Here is a 24,605-nt window from a genome sequence, read left to right as displayed (position 1 = left end):
TCCCTGACTTGGTTGTGTTTTCCTACGTGCAAACTTGCATTTGAAATTTGTAGAAACACAGGTCTGTTGTCTTTTGTTGCTATTATTTCAGCAAATGGCTCACAGCTAAGTTCCTCTAAGCTGTGAAGTGCAGCACAGAATTTGCAAGCCTTATCTCATTTTATGACCTGATTGAGAAGAGTGAAGTAGAGCCTCTATGTGCTTCTATGTCTGAAAAGAAATGATCTTATGCCTGAAATCCCCAAGCAAGCTTTAGATTAACATGTTATCATCCAGAACTCAGCTTTGATAGTGCTTTAAGGCAAATAGAATTAGCAAGGGATGAAGGAATTCTTGTGGGCTTGTAAATCTGTAGTAACTCCTTGGTGTCAGCATAAAGCACAGCTTAATTCTGAACTTGTAGCAAGCCCACATGAAAAAAAATTGGGAAGATTTAAAGTTTCTAAAAGGCTTTACAATCTGACTGCTCAAGCACTTCAACTATTTTTGCAAATGAGCCATATCCAATGTGAGCATAGGGTGTTGAAGCAGTTCTTTCTCTTTTATTTTTTTGTTGAACACCAAAGTGATTTCAGTTAGTGTTTGTTTTTGTTTTTGTTTCCTGGAGTGCTACAAATTTAAAGTAAATGCCGTTACTGATAACGCACTCTAGGATTGTAAAACAGGTCACCATTAGCCATCATCAGAGGGAGGCTCAGCACCTCCTGACTGACCTGTAATCCTCCCAGTGCTGGGGGATGAGCTGAGCAGTCCCTGCACCTTCTGCCTTCCCACAGTTTATGGAGCTTTTCTCAGATGAGCTTAAATAACAGGTATGGGTGGGCATGTGCAGAGCAGATGGGCAAAGAGAAAAACAAAGGAAAACAGGAGAAACAATGAGAATGAATCCATTGGTGAAATTGGAAGTTTCTCAGTGATTTTTATAGGGAAAATACTTCTTAATTTTACTGTCCGATTTATTGTTTTATTTTCCAGAAGAAGTAGGAGTAGAGCAGAAGTAGAGAAGTTCCTTTTCTACAGAGAGGAAAAAAATGAACTCAAACAGTAGAGAAGTTATCCCACACTGTCTCTGGAGCAGTGAGGCATGCCCACTTCTTTCATTCTGTCTTGGTATGTGTTAGGGACGACCTCATCCTGCACTGCCTCCCATCTGACATTGGCCCCATGCCTTCTTAGCCCCTCTTATAGACTGGAGTGTAATACTCCTGGAAAACACTGCATCTCATTGAAGTCTATTTCTGAAGTCTATTTCTTTCCTGCTGCTAAAGGCACCTAGTTGCACAGACACACAGTGGATGAGTTTTACTGCTTATGGCAGTGAGACTTTGATTGACTGTGTGGTAGCACCTCTCTCTAAGCACATGGGCTGGGCAGCCAAAGTCACAGCAACTTGATGCTGCATGCAAAGGACACACTGTTCACCTGGTCCTTATTGGCAAGACTTGAACCGTGATTTTCAAGGCCATGGCAGCCTATAAGCTAGCACATTAGGCTGAGTCACTATTCTGGCAGGATAAATTTTATTTCTCTTTATGTAAACTTATCTCCAAAGCACTTTATCATGCTGCAACTATTCAAACACAACAGTCCTTGAGTGACTGGACATTGCAGAAGCAGTGATTTACATCAGGTAGGGGAAACAACTCTGTGGTAGGTCTTTTGAAGAAATGAAGCAAAAGCAAATTAGATCTTTTATTTCTGTGGTTGTTTTTTTTTTTTGTTTGTTTGTTTTTTTTTTTGTCTTAATAGTCAACTCCCTTTTGGACTATTAAAATCTTTCAGTTTTCCTCACTAATTTGTCTTAACCTTCCCAAGAGCATTGGGTCAGTTCACGTAGCTTTTAATAAAGGCACCCTCTCTTACATAAACACACACGCACTGACACAACTCAGAAATCACCACTGGTAAACAAGAATGTTAATTGCTGGGTAATTATACTCCACAAGGCAGGGGGCTGGAAGCACTGAAAGAAGCTGCAGGCTTTTCAAGACAACAATTTGTAGTTGGATTAAGCTGGAACAGACCCAGGTCCCAGAAGTGAAAAGACAATGTTTCGAAGCCTAAAGCAACACTTCTTTGCCAGTTAGCTTTAAGTATGCACTGCCCAGTTGTAGTTCCAGACTCTCTGGAAACATTTAACACTTTAACATTAAGGGGACAGAAGCTTAACCCTTGCATTCTGCAGGCTTGAATTCTGTTTAATGTGCACATAATAGAGGCCTAGGAGGGTTTTTGAAACATTTTTAACCTAAGCATAACAAAAATTAATTTTCAGCATTAAGCTGAAGTTCTTTGATTTCTCTGGAAGTGCATCCAGTCCCTATCCATCAAAGTCTCTTTGCTGCAGTTTTGCCAGAGATTTTGTTCTGCAGAACGATGGGTGGGTGAACACTGGTAAAACTGTTTCGTGTTTCTAACTATTTCTTGGTGAGTGTTGGCTGGCTCATGAAAGAGGTCAGGGGAGGGCCATACACGTACAGGTACATGGTCATTTTGGGTATGTGAGTGCTTTGCAGAACTTCTCTTTACCGCAGTGTTTGTATTTCCAGACCCACAGGGGATTGCTGGGATCAAAGTTTCAAAGAAATTAATCCATGTTATGGACTGCCCAAGTGTTTTTATGTGAAATTACATAGACCATTTTGTAGTGCATGGTTTGTGCAGTTGAGTAGTCATCCCTTTCCCCCCTTTGCTGGCTATTAATGCGGTTTCACAGAAAAAGGCTCTCAAGGAAAGAAACTGTCCTCACAAAACCTGAGCAAACTTCAGAGGGGATTGTAAAATTATTGGTTCCATTGGCAAAACTCAGAATAGTTAGATAAATATACACAGCAAAGATATGTTTAAAATCAAAGCTATTTCTTTGTCCTGCTCCACAGCCCTGGGTAGGGCTTGCTTGTAGGATCTGATGCCACAGTGGATTCTGGAAGGAAAATTCTCTTCCAGGTTAGTCCTAACCAGAAACCCAGGTATCTTGGTGCCTTAGGGAATCATTCTGCACATGTGATCTGCCTGGGTTAGTGCCCTCATGTCACTGACAAGGTTCACAGGTCAGTTCTGCAGAGCAGGGTGTGCAGGAGGCAAGCAGGTGCGTACAGAGGTTGTGCTGAGGGGAACGGTGCACCCTCAGCTCCTTGTTGTAAGCAGTGAGCGGTTGCATTAGAAAGATTCAAACACCCAGACTAAAGACTTGGCAGTGAAGGTTCCACCTGTCTGAAGCTCTGCATATTTACTTGAATCTGCGTGGATATCTGCCAGACTTTGCACACACGCACTTAATTTTAATCACATGAGTAACTAGTGGGATTGCTTAATTTTAAGCATTTACTGAATTCTGCTGTTATTCTAATTACTTTATTTTTTCCATATGGACAAATATATTCTTAGTTCTAAGAGGAACGCTTGGAGTCTTCTTACGTAATCACTTTCCGCAAAACAAGTGCAACAAATCAAATAACTTCAGACCTAACATATTTTGGATTATTTCACACTTGTCTCTATTAAATTTGCCTAAGTTTTTCTTTAAAAATGAGAAGCTGATTAATCTCGGGTAGCTGCTTTCCCAGACTAGCAGCCTCTTCCAGGGTTAAAAGAAAAACAACAATTGCCAGATCTTTTAATTTCAGGGCCTCGCTGAATGTGATGCCTGTTAACCCCTAAGGACTGCTGAAACATTTGTGCTGTGTAGGCCCTTAGCCAAGCTTAGCATGCCACAGATGAAGTAATGCCATACCTGTCCATCTGTTTGGCCTATTCCTTTACAATATTTGGAATAAAAATTTAATTCCATATAATTTTCTACGACATTGTTTAGAAATAATGTGTCAGAATAAAATGCAAATGACCCCTTTAGCAAATGAAAGTGTGATTTCTGACTGATATTTTGTAAGGCCTGATTGTTATGATTGCTACCCAGTTGTATATCCCCACCTTCCTCCAGAAGAAAATGTAATGGAAAACGTAACCCTAACAATTACATGCAGATGGCACCATCCACGTGATTTCAGCCCTGTGTAGTGCCTTATGTTTCTGTAGTACAACTGGTGTAAATTAAGTTGTAGTCATCTTGTGCACATGTATTATAGTGTATCTTCGCTAGCGATAGGAACAAGAACCACACATCTGTCAGGTGAGAGGACCTGTTGGCAATATAGTTTATATGGCTATTGTGTGTTGTTAGTGCCAGTGAGGACACAGGGATCTGGCTGAATTTGTGGGAAATGCTATTGGATTTCTCAAATCGCCCTAGCAACAATTTATTGTCTTTGTGCTATGACAGAGCAGGCTGTGGTGTAATTCTATCTCCGTTTTCTTGCATGCTGGAAGCAACAGCCTTTTCCAACTGGAGTTACAGGGTCAGGGAGGGGAGCATCATGTACGGGGGGAGAGGATTGGGTCTGCTGAAAGTGGAGGAGAGAGGAAAGGGAGAGTAGACTGTGCACTTTGCTCAGCCTTCAAAATCCATTCTCTATTTTTCTCTTACTGAGTCTTGAATAAGATTTTGGAGAAAGAATAGACAAGGTCTCCTATTTCACAGAGTTACAGAATGGCTTGGGTTCAAAGGGACCCTAAAGCCCACCCAGTCCCAACCCCTACCATGGGCTGGCTGCCCAGGGCCATGTTCCTTCTGTCCTTGAGCACCTCCAGGGACGAGGGCAGCAGTACCAGGGCATCACTGCCCTCTGAGTAAAGAATGTCCTCCTCACATCTAACATAAATCTCCCATTTTATAGTTTAAAATTTCCCCTTGTCCTGTCATTATCCATTCATGTAAGAAGTCAGACTCCTTCCTGCTTATATGATCATTTTATATACTGGAATGCTGCAATGAAATCTCTATGGAGTTTTCTGTTCTCCAGTCTGAGCACCCCCAGCTCTCTCAGCCTTTCTTCACAAGAGAGGTGTTCCAGCTCTCTGAGCATCCTCAGGGCCCTGCTCTGGACCTGCTCCAACAGCTTCACATCTTTCCCGTGCTGTGGGCCCCAGTACTGCGGATGGCAAAGCAGTGGGGACAGTCCCCTCCCTCTCCCTGCTGCCACCCCTCTGTTGATAGGACGTAGGATACCGTTGGCCTTCCGGGCTACTTCATTCAGTCAGTCTTCCCTCATTGTCACAATTAATGTAATTCAGTAAACAGTAACCTTCTGTTTGAGTTCTCATGTTGGCGTAAGAACTGAAACAGAATATGTTCACCATTGGCAGCCGTGAGCACTCTCCAGGTTTGGGGCTAAGGCAGGCACAGCTCCAGCCAGCTCTGGAGCAGGCAGAGGAGCTCCCATCTGCCTGCACCTGTCTGTGCAGACGTGCTCCAAAATTGCTGCTGCTCCCATGGACAGGAATCGCCTTTCTGTTTTGTCTTCCTGCAGTGCAGGCTGCAGGAGAGCAGAGTGTGTGCTACGGTCCCTGAGCTGCAGTTGGGATGCAACCAACATCTGTAATAAACACTGTTGTTGCCAGATGCAGTACTGCTGTCATTGCCCCTGTTTAAATCTGGCATAATTCGACAGCTTTAGTAGACTTAGTCTTAATTTAAGCTGAGGTAAGTGTGAGTATCTTTTAAAGGCCATATAAAATAATTTGGGAGCTTGTCAGAAGAGTCAAAGCGTTAGCAATAGGCTCTTACCTGCTTTATTCATCGACAGTCCCAGGGCTCTTGCTGTAGTGATTCAGCTAATTAAAATTCCTTTTGCCTACATTTTCCTTTACAGCTTCAGGTGGCTACAAGAGCTTTCATTTAACGTCCCAAAGCATTATAATGTATAAAACAGCTGCTGCGTTCCACTCTGCACTGGCAGCATTTCAGCAGTAGATCCAGGGATCCTCCTGAATGCTGTCTCTCACTGGCTTGTGACACAAATATCATACAGAGAATTTTAATCAAATGGCAAAAAGAAAGTGACATTTTCAGATACCGAGTCTCTGTGAAGTATAAGGCACTGTTTTTATTTTAACCTTCTTTCCACTCCATGCGTGTGCATGTGCGTGTTTGTGTACAGGTGCAAACAGATTAAATTAGGAGCTCTGTAAATATCTGGGCGTTGATTCACATGTAAAATACAGACAATGCCAAACATGTGAGTCGTTAGTTACTGAAAGATTATGGGCCTAATCTTATTCCCTGGGAAGTTCATTTAAAGCAGGGCTTTCTACAGAAAAGCCTGAGACAGTAACCTTAGGAGAATGAAATGTGAAACCCCCGTGGCAATTTAAGTAGGGCCACAGTTGAAAAGCAATGAGAACAGGTTCCCTTTGTACTTCTCTGAGCTACACTTGGCATCCCTTGGGGCAAACTGGGAGAGTTTCAGCCTCCAATGTCTACACAATCCCTCATTTTTCAGGAGCAAAGAGGCTTGTTACAGAAGAATGCTTTCTGTTCCTTGTAAGCCTAGAGTGGAAGGAGATCACTGATTAAAGCAGAGCTTTTGATTAAATGATGAGGCTACTTTCAGCGATTAAACCAGAAAAAGGTATTTGGGGGCCCACCTTCTGCAGAAGCTTGGGCTAAAATAGGCATCTATTGAAGCACACGAGAAAGCAAGTAGCTCAGTAGTCATCTGGAGTTTGGGAAGGTGCATAGCATGGACGGGGAAATAGCAATTTTGGGATTATGCTAGTATTCATCTGTAATTGGATCACTGTTTGTTTTTGTTTCTTGAGATGCTGTCACAGGCATGTATTGTATTTATCCTAGTAACTCAAGACACACAATGCTCTGTCACTCATCATAGATAAAAGGCTTCAGTGTCCTTAGATAATTATGGAAGTTTTATTAGCTATGATGAGACAATGATAAAAGGTATCAGGGCTTTGATTTCATGTTAAAGACACTAAGCCCCCCCCCCGCCCCTTTTTTTTTTGTCCATATTTTCCATTTCTTTGGACAGTATTTAGAGCTTGTTAATCTTTTTTGTCAGTCAAACTACCCATTTCTTAGAAGCTTTTACCTGCATTGCCAAGATGAGTGTAGTAGCCATAACACTTAGCATTATATACACACCAGCTGCAGCAGAATGATCTAGTGGCAGGCCAGGGCTGAAATCTCATGTGCCTTAATCTTGGTGCTCCGTGCAGTCACAGCCAGGTTGTTTATCTGGGGCATGGATGCTATGGTTTATGAGTAACTGCTTTGGTTTTCATGTGTGTTCCCAGGTCTGTGGAACTCCCATAAAAACAGGGAATGGCTGTTCTGCTAAGTTCTGTTTCTGTGTATTTCACGGAGTTGCTATGCTTGCGTTTTGTAGTGTTTACATGCTGCAGTCATGTAAAAAAGCACGAGGTTATGGGGAAAAGGGCAGAGCTTACTTCACATTATCACTGAAAGGAATAAAAATGCAGAGAAATGTCAGGAGATCTTGATGAACATGTTTCTGCGGGAACTGGAAAAGAGACCAAGCCACAAACTTAAGAACCAGATCCAGATTCCATATCCTTCAGCCTCACCCCTAAGGGGATGAAAAATTCAGAGCTGAAATACCACATGTTTGGATTAAGGTTTTTTTTTGTTTGTTTGTTTTTTGTTTTTACTTCCCTCTCTACAGCATGTTACACCAACAATCTCCCAACAAACAGTGGTGTGAGTTACACCTATACCCGATCGTTGTATCTGCATGTAACAACAGCATGCACAATGGCACCATGCATACGTGCAGTTTCTTCCTAATTTTTTCCAGAGTTTTAATGCTGTGGTCAAATTTGGCAGTTCTGCTAAATACGACTGAGCTGCCTACAAAAACACTGTGAGATGTTTCCTCCTTTTAAATGAGGTCTAAGAAAATCAGAGCACTTGTTTCCACTCTGGAAACAATATGTATTTATACTGATAAAAGGTAAATTTACTGGTTGAAAGAGGTGGGTAAACATGTCAGCTTTTGGACTGAAACTTAAGGGTATTTTATTTTGGAAAATTAATTTGATTCCAAACCACTCCGACCACGAGATTATATCAGAAGCTGCATTTAGCTCAGTTATCCAAGCCCTTATCTCTGCTATTTGGATTTCTGTTATGATTAACATTTGTCAGAAACTTGTGATACTCCCTTTCATTTCTAAATATTCTTATATCGTTTGAGAGCAGGTTGTAATGCACCTCTCTGGGGTACTGCAGTATCTCCTCTACCAGATATCAACGCTGAAGTTAAAACAAAATCATTCTTCATGTAAATTTTAAAAGCCACTTTAATACTGTTACAATAATCAAGTTAAATCTGTTTTCTGTGGCAGTATATCCTGCCTGCCTTGTGTTGGCAGGAATATGCACTGTACAATAGAATGTGCTTATGCCAGAAGCATTTGTTTATGACATAATACCAGTTACCTGTTGTGATCTAAGTAGTATGATTTACACTTCCTTGCCCTTCAGTATTACTGCATCTAAAAAATCAAAACCATCTCCCACTGAGTGCTTAGAGTTTCTGCTGGGTCACCTTTTATCTGGGACTTTCAAAAGCTTTAGTCGTCTAATTTATTATGTAATATATTTTTTAATTTATTATTAATTTATTATGTAATATATATTACATTACTTGTGTAATACTGTGCTAATTGTCTTAAAGCTCAGAATGTCTCTTTCCAGTTCTCTACTGACAAAACTCCCCTGATAAAGTAGAGGTGGCACAACTCTTTGATGTCAGGAAGGAGAAGCCGTGTTTGCTATTGTAAAGGCAGCCAAGATGTAAAGGCTGAGCTAAAAAGAGCCACGCAGAAGAATATATTTACATCAGTGTGCATCTAGCATTCCACCTTGCTGCTTTTATTCCTTGCTTCATTTCCATATTGGTGCCTGCTTGTCTCTCTGTGTCTCTAAATCAGAAGTGTCTTGTCACTGTCCTACTGTCAAGTCAGCTGCAATAAAAGATTGCTTTATTTCTACAAAGAAAAAGTAACTTCTGAAATGGCAAAATTGCATATTTTAGAAACATATTAACGATAGAGAAAATTTGGATCAGAATTAAGAGTGGTTGCTACACAAGGTCACTTGCTTCAGCAATGCCAAGTCACAGCATTGTGAGTGGCACTGTAAGTGACCTTCAGTAACTCAGCTTTTCCTAAGTAAAATGAATCCTAGTTCATTTGACATAGGTCAATTAGTTTATTGACGGGGACTAGAAACGTTACAGCCCTTGACGAAAAGAACCTGTGATATTTTTACTCTGTTCACATTCTGCAGTGCCAAGACATCATCCAGCTGATAAGTGATCATAGAAACTCAGACCAGTCAAAGCCCACCCATCTCCAACCCCTGCCATGGACTGGATCAGTCTGAAAGTGGCCCCATCCGGCCTGGCCTTCAGCACCTCCAGGGTTGGGGCACCCTCAGATGTTTAGGTACGTTTGACTCAATTTGTATAAAGCTCTATTTTTATTCTGTGTGTGTGTGTGTGTGTCTGTCTCAAAAGCAGGAATATAAAACTGTTAATGCATCAGACCAGGAGTAATTGAATTTGGAAGTGTTTGAGGATGCTAATTGCCTTCAGCCTCTTTCTATGGTTTGCCTGCATTTTGACAGGACTCCCTATGATATATGGAAATTCTACCCTTGTAATGAAAAACAATTGAAATGTTTAAAGGCTTTTATTTAATATATCTTTTTGGTGTTGTATTCTGTTGGAATTGGCAGAGGAAATACTCAGCAGACGTGTCATTTGGCTTCTGTGTTCTGAAGTTCCTTGAGACAGAACGTCACAGATGGAGGCTATAGGCCCTGGGCAGTGGGAAGATACCATTTAGTTTTGACCCAATAACTAATCCCGAAGTTAACTCAAAAGTTAAACGAAGTTAACTTTTCATTCAGAGGGCGGTGACGCACTGGCACAGGTTGCCTAGAGATGTAGTGCCCCATCCCTGCAGGCACTTGAGGTCAGGCTGGAGGGGCTCTGAGCACCTGGTGGAGCTGTGGGTGTCCCTGCTCATTGCAGGGGGGTTGGACTGACGGGCCCTTTAAGGGTCCCTTCCAACTCAAACATTTCTATGACTCTGTGAGTGTTGCCTCACTGTTCTGCAGTGATTTGGGTGTCAGCAGGAGGAGGCTGCAGCAGGGAAGCACTGCTGTGGGGAGAGGGGCAGGTTGCCTCTCATAGCAGCAGCCAAGAGAGAAGAGCACGATCCAGTCGATGGGGCACAGGAAGGGAGACAGCTAAAGGTGTTCGGAGAATTAAATCATCGCAGCTGCCTTTTTCCAGCCGCTTTTGTTTTGCCTCTTCTGAATTCCGACACCTACACAATCCTCCAACTTTTAAAAACAATGTTGGAGTTCCCGACATTGAACTCTGCAAACAAGTGTGTTCTCAATTAAGTGAAGAACTTCTGCCCCCCCTTGCTTGATACGAGTGCTTGGCTCAGATGTGCTGGCCTCTAGAGGAATCACACGAGCACATTTTTCAGAAGGTTTCCCCCTCCCAAAATCCCATCGAATGGCTGTTTCTTATAAACCAATGGAGATAATTTCATGGCTTTTCCCTTTCGTGGCCACCCACCTCTTCTTCCCAGCTAGCTTTGATACACAAAGACAAATCCTTTCCCATTCACATCAAAAGCAGGAGGGTCGCTCTGTGTCTCCTATCCTGGGATTTTAACTCAAGCTATTTGGAAAAAAAGCTGGAAAGAGCAGCTTGGTTTTAACTCGACCACAGTGTGTGTCACCGAGAGTTTTTGGGGTCACTGACAGATCAGTTTCATAGACCAAACAGATAAATAGGCACAAATTATTCTTTATTACTATTGTTTATAATTTGTTCATGCCATAAGTGTGCTGAGTGTGCTACAGAGGGTACTGGCCCTTCCCCAGGGAGCACGTGTCTAAGTTAGACATATGTTTTGTATATTTTCAATGTGTATTCAAGCACCTCCAGCGCTGGATATGCACTTTTAAAAACAAATTTTAAGTAATAACAATAACATGCTGAGTGATAACAACAGGCAAGGGGGTGAGAGGAGGACGAGGGTTACAAAAATAAAGATCATGTGAATTGTTTTCTTTATGTCACACACGAGGCTTGGGATTTCTGTTTTTCTTTTAATGCTTTTGTCATTCCACTCTCTTTGGCGAGAAAGGAGAACCGGCTTCAGAGGCTGAGGAATTGCTGCTGGAGTAAAGGAGCAATGAGGCAGAGAGAAGGGGCTGGTCCTGCTGGTACCTGCAGCCCCAGGGCTGGTAGGGAGAAGCATTGCTGCCCACTAAGGGGCTGACTTAAGAAAGGGGAAGAAGAAAACCTGTCACAACTAACAGAATTTCTACCACCTCTGATTTATGCGGTTGTCCCTAGTACAAGGCTTAGCACTGATTTTCTTAGATTAAATCTTAAAAGACCTTTCTTAATATTTATTCCATCTGTCTCTAACAATAGTGGAAGTTTGTGAATTCAAGAGCAAAAGCAGAGTAAAATTTCCAGGACTCAGTGCATGGTGAATGAGGTCTGTGGTTAGTTTAGTGCTCATTTTCATGTTATCTATGTTTACCTGGCTCCATGTGTAACCAGGGCCTTTCACTTGAACTAAGCCAGTGAACTCATCTGTGCCTGGAGCGATCACTGCCTGCGGTGGGCATACATGTTGGAGCCCCTAAAAACTGCTTGAGCTTCCTGCTCTGAATTGTTTTTAATTAGGTCTGAGCTTGGGCATCCTTTATGGTGCATCATATTGGATTCCCTCATTGTTATTGTTTGCTTGTTTATTTATTGGAAATTTGCTGAAGGGAAACCGAGGTAGGCGTGCTGTGACGTGGGAAATTCAGATGATTTCACAGCAAATTCTTCAAGTCTTACACAGCAAACAAGTTTCTAAAACAAATTCAGCAGTGAACTTTAATTTGGTGCAGGGCAAAGAAGTTGACTTGTAAGAGCTGCTCCACATTTGGGGCGGTGCTTCCAAAACCGTAGGTCATAGAATCTAAATTGTTTGAGTTGGAAGGGACCACTAGAGGTCATCTGGTCCAACTCCCCTGCAATGAACAGGGACACCTAATAGTTGACAGTGCCTAAAAACTTCCTGTTCTGGGGTGAACCCAAGAATGTGTAGACTCTTTCACCCTGTGTATTGCATATGGCATCAAGAGGTTCTTAAGAACTGGGAGCATCAATCTGGCACGGGCAGCTTCAGGCCATCCTCCTTCCTGCCAGTGGCAGTACTTGGCCCAACACAAGCTCGTGTTTGTGGTTGGGTTTCCATGTGCTCTGCCTGCTGGAGCCGTTCTGGGATAGTTTTCTTCAGGAGAACCTGAAGCTAGTTGGACCCAACAGGTGTCGCTGCCCTTCGTTTCATTTTAGTGGGTATAAACCTATTACCCCTTTCCAAACCTGAATTCAGAGTAATGAGAGTTTAATTAACAAGAATGCGTTCTCCTCCAAGTTGTCAGTGCACTTTACAGCAGCCCTGCAACAAGGCTTCCATCAGCGTGAGTACCTTTTTGCCTGTGCTTTGCATCCTGCGTGCCCTTCTGCTCCAGCATGGCTCCACCACTGTGTTGCCAGTGCCAAGCTCTGTGCCTGCCAGGAAATGTGGCCTATCCACACTTTTTGTTTCCAGTTGAGTTTTTTCTTTCCTGGTAAGCATTTAAAAAATGTTGTGGCCTGTAGAGATAGAACAGATTTTGCATTTTTTCCACTGTGTGAGTAAGTTAGTTGTTCATAAAGCCAATTCTTTTTATCAGATGCTGTTTGTAAAAATATTTGTTACACATGCTGGAACTAATTTTTCAGCAGTTATTTACTTCATGTAGGGACTGCCATAGGCTGGGTTTCATCAGATAACTTCTGCAGCTTATTAGATGTGAATTTACTAGCTGTGAACAGTTGAATAATATGAAGCTCACGGAAGAAACAAGCTGCACCATCACAGGATACCAATCTTTCTAAATTAGCTCTGGCCAAAGTTCGTATTTCACAATCCACTAAATAGCTTTCTTATGGATCACAGGATGAACGTATACCGAGTGAGGCAACTGAGCTTATAATATCTTCAGTGTAAGGTGAACACTTTCTAACAGATCATGACATTATCAAAATGCTATTTGAAATTAGCTCCATATGCTGTAGCAATGCTGTAAGATTTCACCTAGAATTTCATTTTCGAATGTTTTTCATTCAAGTTCACTGAGGGCAAATTGGAAACACTTGGGTATATCCCACTTACGGATCTGTTAAGACCCACTTAATTTTAACATGTGGATGTGTGGAGAGAGAGAAGAGGGAGAGGAGAAGTGTAGGATGGGGTGAGCAGCAATAACTCTATCTCCTGATGTCTTTGGAGGAGCTGAGCAGTGTGTATTTGCTAATGATCACACGAATGCAGCTGTGCAATCCACGCTCTCCAGTCCATGACTTTTTGTGAAAGATGAGATTTTTGTTTGCAGTGGGTGCAAGTCAGCCTTTGGCTGCAGCAGGGGTTAAGTGAAATAGTGCAGGCTCTGCCATGTGTGGGAGCCAGTTGGCAGAGGCCACCGGAGAAGAGCCAGCCTTGAAACGTGCTGGTTCTGTGCTGCTGCTGGCAGGGCTCCTGGCTGGGCTAAGCATGCCTTCCAAAGTGGGTTCTGCCCAGGAGAGCTTGGGAGTGGGTGGGGAATCACTCACTTACCCTTGTTAGGCTCTGCAAGACGGCATGGTGGTGGGGTTTGGGGCGATTGTTGGGTAATCGATGCATAACAGATTCTGATTCCTAATTCTGAATTCTAACGTATTTCCTCTCTTCATAAAGGGCATGTATGGAGAAGATGTTGCCATGAGGAGTTCGTGTTTCTTACTTCAGCAGCATGAGCTGGGTAAGGGCTCCAGCTGCTTCAGCAGTCCCTGGCTGTGGGAGAGGGACGTGTCTGTGAGTGCTTTGTTACACTCTGTTCAGACATTGCTTCTGTGAACACCTTACGCTGCTACTAGGAACATATAAACTGGGAGTTAGGAGCTATATTATTATCTTTTCGGCTACTTCTTAAGATGTTAAAAATAGTTAGTGAATTGTGATATTTACTTAAAACTAGCATGCCATTTGGGATAATGTTTGAAGGGAAAAAAGTGCGCTTCTGATGTTAATTCAGTTATGCATTTACATATACCTGTAATTATTAAATTATGGGCAGATACAATGAGTATTATTGGCATCAAGTGTCTTGGTACCATTCTGGTTCTATTAACTATACTGTCATCAGTGGTGATGATCGTAGGTTTGTACATTACCCAATTTCTCTAAAATTCTGTTTTTTTTCAACACATCATTTCAAGCCATTTCTCTATGCTAGACAAGCATTTTCCTAAGGGAGAAATGTAGAAGGGAGCTGTTTTAGGGAAGCACCAGGAAGTGCTATGCAACAGCTATTGCAGTTCCAACAGCACATCAACTGGCAGAAACAAGAATGTCAGGGGAGCTGACTGCATAGCTTATCCTTGTCCATAAGGATATGGTTTTCATTTCGAAAACACTATTCATCTAAAATCCCAAGTTCTCATACCCACAGCATGAGTGTTTCTGAGTTTTGCATCAGAGCCTGGAGTTAAACACACGTGTGCACCTTTACATCTGGTGCATTTATGAATCATTTTGAGGAACTGTTACTAAGCAGCAGCTATAGCGGGGCTCCATTTTATAAAGAGGAAGGGCTGTGTTACTCATTTTGCTTCCAAAAAATTCATTTGTTTTGCATTCCCAGAAGGTACTTTTATTCTCCCAGAAAGGTCAAGCAGAAACATTGATGTAAGTCCTGTTTATGGCGATTTTGTTAGATTTCCAGCAATTGCAATGGAACATATTTATAACAAGTATGTTTCTCTCTAGGGTGATACCATTAGTCAAAATATGCTTTCTCATATTTCCACTACATAAACACAAATACCTTTCAAGATTCAAACTTACTGGTCTTGAGGATTCCCACAGCCACATCTCATTAGTGGTTCAGAAGGCCACGCTAGCCATGGTTTCAATTTGGGATGAAAAGGTTTTGTTAGGAGAAATAACTTCAACCAAACTAGAAGGTTGAAAAACAGGATGATGTTCCATGTGTGGGCTGTTGTCCCGAACAAAACAGCAACCCTGAGAAGTCTGATACTGGAAGCATACAACTCATGATTCAACATGCTAAGGATCCAGCCAGGTTCATGTTTGCTGCTTTGGTCTCAGTTATGATATTGCTCCTTCCATCTCACAGCCTTATGCTCAGTGCACTGTTAATGTATCTCTCACCCCTGATGCAGTGTGGGCACTGACTCTGCATGTGGTTTTCTAGAAGTATTCCTAAATAAGTTGGCATTCTATCAGAAACTGAAAAGAAGCAAGCTTCCCACTGATATCACAGGAACAGACTTGACAAATAAAACTCAAACTGTATTACTGGGAAAGCCACAGACAAGAAGTTGTAATTAACGCAGCCACAGAGATAAATGAGCTCTGTATTCCCACTTGCATTTCATTCCTTCATTCACAAGCTTATGTTGAAATAACACGACAGTGCTAATCTAGAGTGTCCAGATAGAAGCAAATACCAATTTAGATTAAATGAAATTTTAGATCTCAATGAAATAATCAAATGAGTATGAGCTAATTATTGAAAGGAAAGCAACAGGCTCTTAGCCTCATGTGAAGTCTCTGGAGAACTTGTCTACAGTGTGTTTCAGCTGTCTTCCTTCACGTTCGTCTCAGTATGAATAGGGCTTGGTAGAGACACAAAAACTGTTTCCATAAGAATCTCAGAAACAGGACACCTTGGATGCTACTTTTAACTGAATCTCATTGATACGCATGGCAAAAAAGTGAATAAAACTTGGAAGTTTAAAAATGAGTTTTCTTCCTGCTGCTACAGTTAAAGTGCAGCCGTTTGAAATGCAGAGCCCCTTCTTGGGGTCTATCAGCAAATTCGTTAACTATTTCTTGGCAGCGGTATTGCTAACTGATCTACATGTCTTAGGACCTAAGTGAGTTGAAACACCATTTCAGGATGAAGCTCCAAGGAATAGAGTTAAGGGCGTTGTTATGTATCACTATGTTAAAAACACTAACTACAATTTAGCAGGAAAAAAACTGGCAAAATACTGCCTACTTCAGACTGCCAGTATTTGTAAGTACTCCTGGGGCTCATCGGCATTACAAGAGAAGAATGAATCGAGTGGTTATATTATGTTCCGAAATTTTGGGGCCAAAACTTGTTTTTCACACAGCATTTCAAGAAAATTATTTTGTTTTTCCCACAGATTACAATGGACAACTGACAATAAATTGTATTTTTCTCAGGGTCATCAGCTATAATTCATGACGCCCATTCCATCCTAAGCAGACAGAATCTAGACTAGCTGGAGCTTGTGTAAAGCAAGAGAAAACTGGCTGGGACTGTCAAAGGCAGGCTTAAGCACTGCACTTAGTTTTTGTATGCTGAAAACTAAAGGTGACAGTTGCAGGTCCTCTTTTTATATGAGATAGGCTTATTTGGAGATCAGTCACAGGCAGAACAGATTGTTCATCACTGATGTCTCTGGGTGACTACCACCACAAAATGATTCCCTGCACATATTGCAGTTCTACTGCAGCGTACCTCTCACTGCTGAGGTGGGTGAACATCGTGAAAGAAAAACAGTAGGGGATCACTTCTGAAAAAAGATTAAAGGATTAAATAATTATAACCTGGATAAATGACACTTAAGGATGAAAAAGCCCTCTAGAAGTAACTGAAGCTCTGGAGAAGGAATAGAACTATTCAGCGTTTTCTGTGGGGCTACAGGTAGGAACCTGAGAAAAGGACTTGAGGGTAAAATCAGGAATTTGGTCCCATGTACAAATTAATTCTACGGTGCTTAATTCTAAGATGTTTGTTAATTTATGTGTCTGCAACACTATGTATATGCAGCTCACAGATGGGCTAACAATGGAAAAAATTGTGGGAATGGACATTCATCAGCTATATCATGCTTTAGGAATTATAATGGATGAGTTAGTAGATGCTTTTGGATTTTTTTCATATATTTTCTGAGTTAAGCATTAATATGTTACTTCTAATATGGAAACACCACAAAATTGTTCCTAGGACCACTTAAACTTCTGTATACCTTGGATTTGTAGTTTTAGAGAGGCAAGCATTCAAGTAGACCCTTTTTCTAAAAAACAAACAAACAAAAAAAACCAATTCCAGTGTCCTGGCAAGAGCTATATAGCTGATAACCAATATCAGACTTCCCAGGGTATCATGAAATTAATTCTAGCAATCCAATCTAATTAATTCTGTCATCAAAGTGATTTCCAAACTGACACAGATTCTGAAGTTGGGAGGAAATATCTAATACAAATGAGACTGGAGCATCCTCCCAGAGGTGGGTGGGCAACAGTGGAGGAAAGAGTAGGAAAACACACCAAGTCTGTAATTATAACACTGGCTTTTAAAAAATGCCTAAAAATGAAGCTCATTTTTCTTACAAAGCCTCTCTTGGCAGTTTGTGGAGGAGGTAGCAGTATGTTTGAGAGGTTTCTACAGCACTGGCATTTATCATGTACTTGAATGCAGTGGAAGATTTGAAGCAGTTTAGCTACGGAAGTATGTACAATAATGCTCAAGAAAACTCTGTCTCAGGAAGAGCAAAACCTGATAAATCTCCCCAGTTCAGAAGGTTCAGGTTGTGTTTTACTTTCATGGGTTGAATGCCAATGTGCTGCTGGGGTCACACCAGATCAGTTCTGTGCTATATCTGAGGCTTTATCAGAATGAAACTGTTAAAAAAGAAGAGTGAGAGCAAGAAAGTGCATTAAGACAAAATTGCATAAATGGAAAAGATAAAATTGAATAAATAGGAAAAAATGTTTACATTTTCCATGTGACTGGTTCAGTAGGCAAGAGAACTTTGAATTGAGTGTTGAAAATGCCTCCCTTTCAGTTAATTACAGACTGCTCCTTGAAGTGATTAACCAGTAATGGTCAATTTGTGCTCATCAGACTTGAAATCCTTGTTGTTAGGTTTCTGTTATCTTGATCTGTGCTTTTCTTCAAGCACTGGCTGGTAAATAGAGTGATCCTGAGGATCTGCCTCTGCACTACGCTTTCATCAGGAGAGCGCAGATATCCCCAGAAATGATTTCTGTTCTGCAAGGCCCATTGTGTGTATTCAAGTCTATACCTTCAGTATGAACTGAAAGCACACTTGTGCTGTTCTCCCTATTTCCTTGAGGTTTGTCCTTTTGAAGTGCCTCGGGGATAAAAGCAGTAATTTGAAATTTGCATCCATATTATCTGTTGCCTTCCCCATCCATATGCACTGTCTGCAAGAGCCCAGGGCAAAGATGCCATTATGCTCAGTCACCAACAAACCAGGTGCATTCGAGAGATCTAACAGAATGTTAATAAAAGGTCTGATGAAGAAGAAAAAATAAACAAACCTGCTATTGTGCCTCTAAGAATCGCTGCAACCAGGAAATTAAAACATTACACATGGCATATGCTGCCTGCCTGTGCCTATGCTCAGCACTGCTGTTCAAGTCTGAAGTCATGTCTGCCACATTCAAATATTTGCAAAAAAAAAAATCAATTTGCAAAATCTTGTGAGTTTACACAAATGCCATTCTCTTCTATGCATCTCGGAGAATACACACCTGATGAATCCTTATGGTTTCAAACAAAGCTCCAAGGAATGGCCTAATTGCCTATAACTCATTCTTAAAAGGTGGCACTGACCTAAGTTAAAGACTCTGTTCTGCTGAAGCTTCACCATATCAGAGGACTCAAAATTCCACAATATGCTGTTTTAGAAGATAAGGAAATAATTAATTGGCTACAAGCGGGTCTATCTGCTTTCAAAGTTCAGTAGTGAGAGGGAAAACAGACAATGGAGTTTGTCTGAAAAATGCATAGATTAAAAAATACATGTTACAGGATTCTAATTATTTTAGAAGCCAGAAAGTGATCCTGTACTTGCTTAAGAACTGCATCAACATTAAGGATCAAAGGCATCTTATTTCTGTTGCTCCCACTTCTGTTGGCAAGTCCAAAGACAGCACTGGGCTCCATATCTGTTCTTCTCCAAGTGCACTCTGTGTGGAAGCCCCCCCCCAAGAAAACTCCATCCATTGAGTTAGTTAGGCTAGTGGACTACTGCCAGCTAACGTAGTAAGGCAGTGTCCAGCAGTAAAAGTCTGCAATAGAAGTACAGGGTTAATCTGATAATTGCAGGTGAGGAAGGTGGTTAGGGAAGAGGTTTGATGTTATCATACAGAATGAAATTCGGTTTTGTCCTTAAAAGGCACAGAGTGATATATATCAACTGTCTAATTAAATGGATGCTACTTAGGGTGTAAAATTAAAGAGCTCAGAAAATACAAATTGTCACATTTGCAGTATTTAATGCGAGTTTTATTCTACCCAAAGCTGTAGTATAAATGTGTTTATCCAGATTTCTAATTTTTCCAGATTACCCGGAGATAGAAGTTGTGAGGAAAATATTTAGAATAGTTGGGCAGGACTGTAAATATGACAAACACGATGGCGATGTTTCATCTCCAGTGACCGATCTTGAGTCCCCACCAGCGCTGACACCCACAGGTCCATCCCCTGCTCCCCTGGAGAAGCCCTGGGCGGACGGTGTGCCCGTCGGCATTTTGCGGACTCCAGCTCCCTCTAATGGTATCAACCCTAATGGTAAAAGCTCCACGGATTTCCTATCGAATTAGAAGGAGGATGACTGCGTTTCCAAGAATGGCAGAAATTTTGCTGCAAATGGCCACTTTTTTTACTTGGTGGTAATTAGAAGTTTTTTATGTTTGAAGCAGCTTTGCTTGCAATCTGGGCTGACGGACCCTGTTAATACTCCATATACTGCCCATATTTCCACATCAAGTTATGATTACATGCTGAAGGGGGATGGGATGGATGAGAAACTAAGAGAGCAGGATGCTGGTAGCGCAGGGGGCAATGGCTCGGTGAAAACGCAAGGCACGTGTTGTACCAGGTGAAGAAAGCTGGAAAACTTCTGGCAGGGAAAGTCAACCCACTTTGGTTGTGGTATTAATGGTAGGAAGGTTGTGATAGACTCAATAGAATGGTTGGAGTTGGAAGGGACCTATAAGGGTCACCTGGTCCAGCAATGACCTGCAGTGAGCAGGGACACCCGCAGCTCCATCAGGTGCTCAGAGCCCTGTCCAGCCTGACCTTGTGTGTCTGCAAGGATGGGGCACCACCACCTCTCGGGGCAACCTGTGCTGGTGCCCCACTGTGCCCCACTGCCCTTATTGTAAGGAAAAAAAAAGAAAAAAAAATGTGTACGGAGAGGTCTTAAGCTAAAATGTACGATCACAGCTCTGTTCACTTCAGCAGAGCTCTGCTGATGTACAGCGAGTACTTTCTAGCAGTTTCCTTAATTTACTTTATTAACTGTAGACTGTAGCATAAAGCTATCTTATCATGTGGATCAGTGTGGGTAGGATAGGACTGCTGTATGCGTCCTATCTCCTTTACTCCTGTAAAATAGAGGAATCACAGTATGGATCTGCAAATTCCTGCCAAAAATAACAAAAAAAAAAAAAAAAAAAAAAAAAAAAGTTTTTCCTGGGATTTCCAGGAAGTGAGAGGGTGTTAATGGGTAAATGTGACATCTTATGACACATCGTGGAGAGTTCTTACTGAATATGGCAAAAAATGCAGCTCCCTGATAGAGTAGTGCCAATCAGTCCCCTCTAGACTTTCACCATTTACTGATTAACTGGAAAAATGGGAAGGAGAAGGGAATGCTTTTATAAAATGTGATTTTCTGACAAGTCACCAGTAAAAATAACTTGATCTCTTTTGAAGTCTGGAGGTGCTCAGTTGCATGTAATTTTTCTTTTGAAAGTATTCCCTAATCCTGACTCTTCGGCTCGTTAGTCCTTTGAACTTCCTGAGACAACAGCAGGAAGATGGCACGGCTCAGTTCTGGCCTGTTTGAGACAAACTGGGAAGGCTACTGAGAAACTGCAGCTACAGCAACTCCTGTGGTTGTCTGTCTGCACACACTGTGGGTCACACTGCAGCACTACACACAGCAGTCCGGATGACAGCCAGGATATGAATTGGTAGTTACAGAGCTTGGTATGGCCTGGCTCTGGACCAACTGTTTGGTGGGGGGGAGGGGGGTTGTCTGTAATCAGCTGTTTTATTTCCTTTTTTCCCTGGAAAATCATAGTCTGTTTTGCAGGAGCTGGGTGCTGCAGCCTTAATACGAAGCCCAAATCTGATCAGACTGGATTTAATGCTCCCTATAAGATCTGTCTAGGTACCTACGAGTACTCTGACAGTACAAGATGCAGTCAAGGTGGGGATTACTGCTGTGCTTTCCTACAGTGATAAAATAGGGCAGCTTTTGGGCCCCAGTGCCTTTTTTAGATCCCCAGGAGGGGTGGCAGTGCAGGGCTATTAGCTGGCAGCTGGGGTTGTCTTTGGTTCGTGGATTACACCAAGTTCTTGGATATCCCTATCACTGAAAAGCATTGGTTGATATACCTGGACATAAATATGTCTGACAATGAAAAACACTTCTTCACACACAAACAAGGCTGAAAAAGTGAGAAGTGAAAAAGTGAAGATCTTCACTAGGCTTGGCTTATTTTTGTATACAACAACTTTTTAAGCTATCTTTCCACATTCCTTCAGGGCTTACATATATTACAAGCTTACGCAAGATTTTGAAGTTAGCCGTGGTGAAAGTCACTTGCCCAGCTTTCATTTTCTTGAGTTGAGTATCATTTTGAAATGCCTGCTGCAGTCTGTGCTCAGTTTCACATCCAACCCTGGGGATATAAACTGCATTTTTCAGTCATGATTTTCTAAAGGGCAAAACAATTAAGCGTTTTCTACCATATGTAGTTTTCTTGGAGCTTTTTCTCATATGACTGGAAGCATTTTGATGAAATTGGTACATGTGATCCTTCAGAGTTTTCTGCAATAGGCAAATCCTAAAAACTGGCATTTGTTTCCTGATTTTATCTGTTTTTCCAGTGTATTTTAGGTTGGGGCTTTTCTGGGCAATGACAAAACCAGTGCCATTTTAGCTGGTGTCAGTCTTCCTCTGGCTTGCAAACCGCAGCACTTTGTAAGGGTGCATTTCCTGGTGCTCGCTCAGCACTGCTGAGTCACCACCACACCCGCTCTTCGAGCACCCAAAAAAGTTACTGAGAAAAAGCTGGTAGTCATGAGACTTGTCTAAATTGTCTTAAAGCAGTTAATACTTGTTTGTTGCATCTTATTTACTTAGTGCTTAGTTTTTGATGGTGGTTTTCAATAGTCTGGATGTGCACGTGGGTGAAATCACTGCTTTTTGAAGTCTGCAGAATTTTTTGCTTCTCTGTTTAAAGTTTGTGCAATGTGTGTTACCAGAAAACTGTTCCTGGTCAGAATGAAACTTTATAGTGATTACTTAGGATAATCCCATGTTTTCCTAAGCCCCCCTCTTAAGTTGAGCTATTTGCAACTGCTTCAGTTGCTATGGACCGTAGTTATACTGGCCGTCCAGAGAGGACTTTCTTTGCTTTATAAAATTGGCTGTAGCTCAACTTCACATTCAACATTTATGTTGAATAACATCTGTAGTGCTGATTTCTGAAAAGGGCTCAAAGTACCTTATACCACTTACAGCTAACTCCAGCTGGCAATTTCAAATGGAGAGCTACCATTTGAACCACACGTGCAAAAAATACGTCATAAGAGTTGCCAGGTCTCAAGGTCGCATGATTATTTTTGTTTGAGAGAGCTTTATTTGAGAATCTCTTACCTCAGATGAGCTCGTGTTTATATGACTAAGTCTCCCCTGGAACCCAATGAAACAAAAGAATTTTGAAGACAATCCATGTGGATCTTAGAACACATAGGAAAAACTGGATGTTGAACAAAAAAAATAGTCTTCACTTTATTTACAGAGGTATTATCTGAAAATGTCTGCTCCCTTTTACAGAGTTCCACTGCTATCTGTTGGAGAGGTTGCCTTCCTGCCCTATAAACAAACATGCATGAAAAATGTCCCATGGATGTGCTGTGCTGCCATCTGTGTTCAGTAGATCAGAAATTTTAGGAAAGATTCTGCATGTTGCTTCAGGTAAGGATTTAGCTCACAAAAACTCTTTTTAAATCTCACTTCTGTTAAAATATATGGATGGCAAAAATTCTGGCTTCTCAGCTCTGTGTGGTGTGGATAAGGAGGAAGCGTGGGGATGTTCACATCTTCCAACTCAAAGTCCTCAGAACACAGAATCATAGAATCATTTGAGTTGGAATGGATCCTAAAGGGGCACCAGTCCAAACCCCTGCAAAGAGCAGGGACACCCACAGCTCCATCAGGTGCTCAGAGCACCATCCAGCCTGGCCTTGAGTGTCTGCAGGGGTGGGGCAACATCTCGTGTATGTGTCCTGAATCCCCTTCCTGGAAGGGGGCATTTCTCTTTCCACTGGCTTTACTTAGGTCCTATATGTAAATCTGCTGGATGTCTGAGATATGGTGTTTAGCATTTCAGGCAGCTCAGACCAATGCACATTATGATCTCTACAAATAACTTCTGCTACATCAGGGACTGTCCAAAAGTCTGGTTATGCTTGACCACATGATGAAAATTTGAGCACATACTGTAAAGTTCATGTTTTGTACTAAAAGAGAAGCTCAGTAGCCTGGACGAGAAAAAGAGTGGTCATACAGACTACGAGTGGGGCAGAGAAGGAGGTTAAGGAAATTGTCACTTTGCTGCTTGGGAGGTTCAGGTTGGATATTAGGAAAAACTTCTCAGGAGTGGTGAAGCAATGGAACAGGCTGCCCAGGGAGGTGGGGGAGTTGCCATCCCTGGAGGCGAGGAAACATGGAGCTGTGGCTCGGTCGGACACGGTCTAGCACAGTCACAGGCACAGGATTTTGGTCGGACTGGATCATCTTAGTGGTCACTGCAACAGTAATGATTCTTTGAGTCTGTGATACTGATCAAATTATTTGACAAAAATGGAGGTTGTAGATCATCTCCATCTTAAAATATTGAAAAAGCTGTGTTTCTAATTACAGGTGCAGTCCGAGGATTTTTCGTTGACAATTAAACCTGGATTTTGGCAGGGGAATGGCAAATGTGTAGTACCTACACTTGAAAAAAGGGAAAATCTGGTGAGGGCAGTACAATCCCAACAGAAAGGCAGAGTCACAGAACGACTTCAGAGGGAAAAAGGAAAAAAGAGGTGACTGGAAAGCGTGGCAGATTACACCAGGGCTTTAGGCGGGGTACGTTCTGTTCAATAAATCTCTCGTGGCAGAAAACTAATTTCCTTAATGGGGGCAATATAGTGAGTTTAATTCCCTGAAGCATTAAATCAGAACACATTCTGAATGTGGAAATGACGGTGAATCCCTACGGGAGTTACAAGGTGGCCGTGCAGCAGGGCTGGGGAGGGGAGCGCTGCTTTTGTTTTTTACACCAAACGTCAGCGTCACGGGGCTGTAGAGGGCACGCTGACTGTGCCACGGGCGCGGGTATTGAGTAAGAGCGCTCGGATGGGCTCGACCTGAGGCGAGATTCTAGGCACTGCGACCGGACCCCGTCGGGAGGAGGCAAACTGAGAGGCAGACGCGCCTGGCCCAGCGCGCGCGCTCGCTCCAGGGGAGGCCTCGTCGCGCCCCTCCCGCTGCCCGCTCCTGCCGCCAGGGGGCGCCACAGCG

Source organism: Cyrtonyx montezumae, unplaced genomic scaffold, assembly GCF_038088225.1.
Source record: "Cyrtonyx montezumae isolate F1298 unplaced genomic scaffold, pur_monq_1.0 scaffold_11, whole genome shotgun sequence".
NCBI lineage: Eukaryota > Metazoa > Chordata > Aves > Galliformes > Odontophoridae > Cyrtonyx > Cyrtonyx montezumae.
This window is presented reverse-complemented; position numbering follows the sequence as displayed.